General features: G+C 51.1%; 1 long non-coding RNA gene across 1 annotated transcript in view; it reads left to right on the top strand.

Moving 5' to 3' along the window:
• LOC117286159 overlaps window positions 1-297 on the top strand; it is a 3,796-nt gene extending 3,499 nt beyond the window's left edge. The window contains exon 3 of the long non-coding RNA XR_004517317.1: window positions 36-297. This is a non-coding gene — a long non-coding RNA (uncharacterized LOC117286159). The remainder of the gene's footprint in view (window positions 1-35) is intronic.
• Window positions 298-7,737: the final 7,440 nt, after the last annotated feature.

Below are 7,737 nucleotides of genomic sequence, written 5' to 3'. Positions count from 1 at the left end.
CTCTTTCTTGTCACTTATTTCTTCTTTCCTTGAAGGTAAGGCGGTCTGGCTTCCCAGCAGTCTTTCTCTACCCAGTTTCCTGACGCTGTGAAGGTAGACAGAGGGACTTCCTATGGCTCTGAAAATCCAAGTACAGAGAGATTTCTCAGTGGACATGGGGGCCACACCTGTTCCACTGCCACAGCCTGCACCACCCAAGCCACTGCTGGCAGCAGTGTCCCCCACGTCATTGTAAATTGTCCTGATGTTGTGGAAGAACCTTAGGGTTATGTTCATTCTGACTGTGTGTTGTATTGGACAGAATACGTATGCTTAATAAAACAAATTTTTAAATATTTACATTTTTTCTCATAATGCCTAAACCAGGGCCAAGCACAGAGGATCAATGCTAAATAAGCTAAGAAGTAGTTATACTCATGAGGGCATTTCTAGCAACTGAGTTCATCAAGCCATTGGAAGACAAGCTTGTTTCATTTGCATTACTACACGTTAGCAGTATGCAGCAATTACATTCAGCATGGGGAGGGGACACATGTACTGAACAGATAAGCCATGCATTTATGCTGATATCCTGACCTGTCCAACCACAGAGCAGCTTGAGGACGGAGCTGTGTGAGTCTGTTTGAGGGCCCCGACCCGAGAGGAAGAGCCGAACGGTCCCACAGATGGTCATTGTCCTCCCGAATCCCGGAGCCCTGGCTGTATTCAGGAGAAAGAAGAGGTCTGGGGACCAAGGAGAACTGAGACAAGGAACAGAAGGAGCCCTGGAGGGTGGCAGAAGTAGCTCAGGCTCCGTGACCCAGGGCAGCATCAGCACCAGCACAGGTGCAGGTCGTAGTCTGTTCACATCCGGGGCTGAGCACAGGCCGCTGCCTGACTCCTCTGCACCTGTTCTGGCCCTGGCTTTGCCGCCCGCCCGCTCTGATCTGGCAGGAGTGACTGCTCCACAGTCCACGCCCCTCATTGCCAGCAGCGTGCTCTCTCCCATTTGGAAAGGGCAGGAAGGTGTGGTAAAATTCTCAGAATGGTGCCACAGTATGGAGTGTGTGGTCTGAGATGCTCACATCAAGAGCAATGGAAGAAGAAAAGGGGAAGTGTGCAGGCCATGGATGGGGAGAGTCTCAGGAAAACCGCCAGAGACGGGGAGCCAGTGCTGGGTGGAGCAGGAGCCGGCCACTGTAACGTGCACTGGGGACCCTGGCCAGCCTGAGGGCCCTGGCAATGGGCAGCCCTGCAAACTGCTCTCAAATAGAGGTGCAGGCTCTGCTTCCCAGCAATGGGAGCTCAAGGGGTGCAGGGTGATGCCAGGCACACGTGGCTTGAGGAGGGTGCTCTGCTGAGGGGCTTTTCCAGCACCAGGGACAAGGCTAGTGGCCCAAGAAGAGCATCTGTGGTCAGATGCTGTCCCAGCTCTGGGAGAGACTGCCATTGACCAAGTGCTCATGCCACAGTGACGCCCAGAACTCCCAGGAGTTACCCTGCCCTGGCTCAGCTCCAAATTTCAAATGTTGACTCACTCATGCTTTAAAACAACCCTGTAAGACAGCTACAGAGCTTTTACTGATGATTGGCCCAGTAATTGAACTTCCAGGATAATAAGAAATAACTCATCTTTTCACCTGATGTGAGACAAATTCTTGCTAAAGGCAATCTATTAGTTTCCTACTCTTCCTCCCCTTAATATGCACTTTGTGCTCTCCCCTAAAATTTACTTCCTACTTGGTTCCTGAATTTTCCTGAATTTTGGTCTTGGTTTTGACTCCCTTCCCTAACTCTATCCTTGTTGTTTGAGCTTGTTGAAGAATGAGGCTCCCGTGGTGTTTACCCTCGTCACCTGCTGTTACTGCTTGTTTCTAGATGTCTCCACAAAGCCTCAGTGCTCATAGGCTTCTCAGAACTTGACAGATCTAGGGTGTGTGGTACTCAGACTAAGGTCCCCTGATTGGAATTACTATGGAATTAGCATGGTTCCAGGTGTGGCTGAATGGATTTTACTGAAGCCTCATCTTGGGTGTGACTTTCACCACCCAGAAGTCTCATAACCTGGATGGGATAAAAGGCAAAGGGAGGCTCCCTGTGGCTGCTTTGCTGCTTCTTGCCTACCCTGCCATTGACTGTTTCTCCTTTGCATGCTGTCCTGCCTTGGAGCCTGAGGACTACGGACTGAAACTTTTACAAACTCCTAGCTGAAATAAACCTTTCCTCCTTTAACTTGTAGGGGTCTGGTATTTTGCCTCAACAATGAGAAAAGTAACCAAGACACCTGCCCTAACAACGCTTCTGTGTGCTCTGACCCCTGCTTTTCTCTGAGACCCACTTGGCCCAACGCTGCCCACTCCCCAGCCCCAGATCATTCGGCTTCTAATGTCCTTGCAGGGCAGGAATGGAACTTATTTGTATCTGTAGTAACCACTCTGGATTATTGGCTGGCACAGAGCAAGGAACCGTAGGAGTTTGCGGACTTTGAAAGGCACAGGAAGGGATGGGTGGGTGGGTGGATGAGTGGCTTGAATTAATTAAAAAGCTCAGACATGCAAGCTTAAATATCATATAGCCACAGAGTATAAAGAAATTGAAGAGCAAAATGAAAGGCAGACTGCAGGAAACAGAGACCTTGTGCAGAAGGAAAGGAACCAGGAGACGAGGCGGAGGCAGGGACGGGGATGTAAGACGAATGAAGATGTGTTGTGCCAACTCCCAGAGGGGTGCGATCATCATGTACCACAAGCGTGGACTAATACAAAAAGGGAGAAGCTCAATTAATGCTGAGCACTGCCCTTCCCTAAGTGTGATGTCTCATGAGTTGGGCCAGCGGGGTGAAACCCAAATGTATTTTACTTTATAGTCCATTTATAAAGCAAATCTTTACTTAGTGCCTACTATAAATTAGATTCTGTAATGGGTTCTGTTGGTGATGAGTGAGACTTGCCCCTGGTCCAAGGGAAGTTTACTTTGCATCAGAGCACACAGCTGTGTACACCACTGTTTTCGCCTCTCTCCCTCCGGTTTCTGACCATTCCCTTTATCTGGTCCTCCTCCCCAAATTGCTCCCAGGCCCCATCCCATCCCAAATAGTGCCCGTCATTTTGAAGAGAAAGAAATTTCTCATTCTTGGTTATTTTTTAGAAACTAAGCAAGTGGAAGGGTTTGGAGCTAGCTAAATGTCTTCGTTGGCAAGAAGGGGAACATGAAAAACTTTATTTTCTCACTGAGGAGAAACTGAAACAAACCCTCTAGCTTTGCTTGCTTTTAGTTGGCTTTATAGAAAGTCGCCAGTGCTGGAGTCACACAGCTGGACGGTGCACTACCAGTCCCCACCAACTCTGCCGCCTCTGACAGAGCCACCTCGCGGGTTAAAAAACCATTTTCACGGGAATGACCCTCCTCCGTCATCCAGGAGAAAGCAGCTTTTCCCTACCTCCCTGACCTCTGGGAAAAGTAACCTTTTGCTGTTTTCCCTGTTCTCCAGGAAAAAAAAAAAATACCTTTTGCATTCTAATAAGTGCAGAAGAACTTAAGACACACACAAGTCATAGAGTTTCTACTCGTGACTTTCCTTTAGACATACAGAACCCAGACCCTCCACTGAGGATAACAGAGGCCATGTGTAAGAAAAGCAGACCCCCAGAGCTGTGATTCCCCCTCATCCGCCATCTGAGCAGGGCCCCCACAGCTCTCTGCGCAGCCTGCTCCCACATCCCCTCAGCAGGACTGGCCCTTGCCTCTGTCTTCCCTGCTTTGCTAGTTTACCAAGTGGCTCCTTCTCCTTCCTTAACCCAATCTTCCAGCCACTGGTCTTCCCCAGGGGCCAGAAGCTAATGTGGGCTCACAGTTACCGCTGAATTGCCTGATGGTTGCTCTTGAGGCCTCTTCATGGAACTGCCGTTCTTTTGGCACAGACAGCCCAAAAGAGGGCTGGCTCCACGCTCAGAGCCAACTGACAGAAGCCCCAGGGCTGCAGCAAAGCAAGAAGACTGCTTCGGGCCAGTGTAGCCAGGGTTTTCTTGCTGTCATCCCTTTTTTCCTTTAATTGAGGCCAAGTCTAAGTGTCACAAGCCATTTGAAAGTGAACCATTCAGTGGTGTTGGATATGTTCACAGTGTCGCACAACCACCAAGCCCGTCTGCTTTGAAAATGTTTTTGTTATCCCAGAGGAAACCTGGTACCCATTAAGGAGAGAGTTCCACTTCCCTCTCCTGAGAGCGCCCAACAATCACCAAGCCACTCACTGGCACAGGAAAACCCTACATTAGGTATTGCATAGAAATGGAGTTGCATGACGGGAGTTCCATTTCTGGCTTGTTTTGCTTAGCATATCTTTGGGAATTGTGCACGTACCTTTTCGGGGGCACCAACACTTCACTCTTGACACTGAGTAATATTCATTTACAGATAGATACAGATGTCGTGTACCTGCAGTTTGTGTACCAGTTTGCTTAATCATTCATCTCTTGACTGTTGTTTCTACCTTTTGGCCGTTGTGAATTATGCTGCCACGACCATGTACACACATTTGTTTCTCATGCTTTTGGGTAGAATTCCTGGGAATGGGACTCCTGGGTTACATGATGATTCCGTGTTTAATTTTTTTGAGGGCTCACCAAACAGTTCTCCATGGTGACACTGACAATCACATCAGCAATGCACAAGAGTTCCAACTGCGCATGCTTGCCAACATTTTACATTTTCTTTACAAAGTATTATAGCTCTCCTAGAGGGTGTGAAGTGGTGCCTTTCTCCTTTCCCATTATTTTTCCTGCACTCTTGTCCCACTTTGTTTCTTGTTGGAAAGGGTTCGTTCTTCCTGATATTTGGCTCCCCTCAGGCCAACACCACCTTGCCTTCCCTAGAAAAGCTGTGGCCCTTGCACACCCCCGCCAGCCTTTGCATCTTGCAAGGGAAGCCTAAGACTGGGGTTCCAGCACCAGCCCACAGTTTCCCAGCTGGGTGACTGGAGATGCAGCTTCATCGTGTGGGGCTCATTTCTGTGTGTTCATTGTGTGCTTTTCACCCTTCTTTTCAGGGTGGCTCTGGGGCTTACTCCCCAGCAGACACATCCTGCTTGTGCAGTCCTGCTGGTACCATGAGGTAAGAGGGTTGAGTTGTGGGACCCCCACTCGTGGGCCACCAGGAACCCAGCTCCTGGAGGACAGAGATCCAGTCTTTACCCCAACATGGGTGCACTTGGTCCCCTCCACTTCAACTACCCATATCTGATTCGTTGTGCTTCTATTATGACTCTTGGCTTGCATTTCTGGGTTCCCTATCATCCACTTCCCTTTATTTCTTTGAACAGAACTCCGTTCTTGTGTGAAATATTTCTGTCTGTCATCGTGAGGCTTTTGGAATGGAGCACACAGGTTTGGCACTTGGTCTCTTCCCAAACTGACCAAGAGAAATCTCCAGTGTTCTCTGCAGCATCCTCTAGCCAGGATTCTGGTTCATGCCACACCTCATCTGTTCACACGTTTCAAGGACAGGAACATCGCAGGGGCAGACAAGCAGAGAGTGACTCTCCTAAGCCTTGCTGTGTCTGGCCTGCTCCATTCCTCCGCTGGCCGTGGTGGGAGAGGCCCTAAGTCGCTGTGCTCATGATGCCCAGGTAAGCTTGTGCCCCATTTCACCCTCACTCCAAGGACTGGTGACCAGGACATGGGACACGTGTGATTCCGTGGACTGCGGGGCAGGACAGCCCCCCCCCCCGCACACAGGGAATACACAAATGCATTGTTTTTGGCCCTTGCTGCCAAGCAGATGTTGAGAAGATCTTCTCTCAGGACGTCTACACCAGCACTCACTGTTCAGCCATTTAAAGAGCAGGAGAACCTCCCTGCTGCCTCTCCCTCCTCTTTTGTGGGCACAGCCTCAGCCAGCAGCAGCAGGCTGCCCATGGCTCTCTTGCCTTTCCTCCAGATTGAGGGGTGGGCCTGCTGGGTGCTGACTTGGGACCCACCGTGAGTGACTTCAGGTCGGTTCGGTGCTGGGTGCGGCCATCTGTGAACACAGTGATTTGGGCTCTGAGGGCCCTGTTAAGCCCATCTGCAGTCATGGGCTTCCTTTCTCCTGCTTTTGCCCATGCCAGGGAGGAGTTGGGAGGAGGTGGGCAGGTGGGGGTGCGGCCACATGGCCCTGCCCCACCATGGCCCGATGGTGACTCAGTGACTCCGTGACTCGGATCTTCCAACACTTCCTAGTAGCAGTGGTGGGAAGCCTGGCCTGGGCCCTGGGCTGCAACTGCCTCACTTCTAGGAATCACGATGACCCCTCCTGGGGGTAAGGGGGGCACGCCCTGCCCCATCTTCCTCACAGAGGCAGCGCTCAGAGTCTCTCTGTCCCTCGGTCCTGGAGCTGTCACTGGCCTGAGCAGCTGGGCTCTGAATGTCACGGAGCTGGGACCACCACGTGACTGCCTGACTTCAGGGGCTCCCAGTGAGACAAAAAGAATGCCGGGGGCGGGGGTGGCCTCATTAACAACGTTTTGTTTTGATTCCATGTTGAAATGGTAGTATTTCAGATAGACTGGGTGCGCTATCATATTTTCAAATGAATTTCACCTGTTTGTATGTTTTTAATATGTCTATTAGAAAATCTAAAATTGCCTGTATGGCTCACATGGTACTTTTACTGGGCAGTGCTACTGCAGGGACTTCTGCAAATTCATCGTTCCCCTGAGTCCATGACACCGGGAAATGCGCTGTTTGTGTACAACTTTACCAGCAGGGACGCCTCCCCTTCTCTCCGCCCTTAAGAAAGCCTGCAGAATACAAGGGGGTGGGATTTTATTATTGTGCAATCACACTGAACTAATCTAAGGTCTCAGCAGAGCCTCTCACTCAACAGTGCTCATACTTGTGGTTTAAACTGGCACAGGGTCCATGAGGCCTCTGCTGAGCTGCTGAGGTTTAAGGTAACTTTGCCTTGATGACTTCCGGTCCAGAGGTGGCAGGTCCATCATGTTCTTCTGGTTCCGTGCCCTCTGGGGCTTGAATCCCTCCTCTCCAGCATCAGCCAGCCCACGGAGGAGCTGCTGGGTAGGGTTTGCACACAGGGTCTGCAGGCCAAGCACCATGGTGGAAGACTTGAGTGAGGCCTAGGAGGATTCTGGAGAGAAGGCCGAGGCGCTGCCCTCCACTGACCGGCCGGCACCAGCGTGTGAGGAGGTGAGGTAAGGAGTTCTTGTTGTTCAGCCCCCAACAAGTGTGAGGTCAGAGCTGAGGCCTGGCTGGAGGAGATGTGTCGCATTTCCGGGCTCTGACGACAGTGTGGGTGTTTGCACCCGGAGTGGCGCTGACTTGCACGGAGCCAGTGAGCCTGAACAGCCCCAGCTACCCACAAGGCACAGGTGGGCTGCAGGGGACACCGTGCCTAAGAGCGTCCACGCTGGGCTCCTGTGTCCGAGGAATCACAGCCAATGAGAACAAGACTCTCTGAAGAGAAGGCGGTGAGGGAGAGCAGAGAGAGCCGGCGAGCCAGAATGTGTATCTCATAGCTCACTGTCAACAGCATACAGAGAACACATAAGGGCTCCGTCTCTCTCGGATATGCTGAATAGAAGCTCACACGTTTAGCTAGCCGCTATCTTTAATACCAGTGGCAGAAACAACCAAATTCAAAATAAATCCTGTGTTCAGCAAAGCAGCAGCTTGCCTGGTGTTCCACAAATGTCAGTGCCCCAGCGAGCAGTTCTTCACCATGCGCTGGCCTGGCGTCGGGCCTGGCCCTGTGGGGCTCTGTGGT

This window comes from Fukomys damarensis, unplaced genomic scaffold (genome assembly GCF_012274545.1).
Source record: "Fukomys damarensis isolate Sample0158 unplaced genomic scaffold, DMR_v1.0_HiC HiC_scaffold_15, whole genome shotgun sequence".
NCBI classification, from domain to species: domain Eukaryota; kingdom Metazoa; phylum Chordata; class Mammalia; order Rodentia; family Bathyergidae; genus Fukomys; species Fukomys damarensis.
The sequence above is the reverse complement of the archived record's forward strand: the minus strand, read 5'-3'. Positions and strand labels throughout refer to the sequence as shown.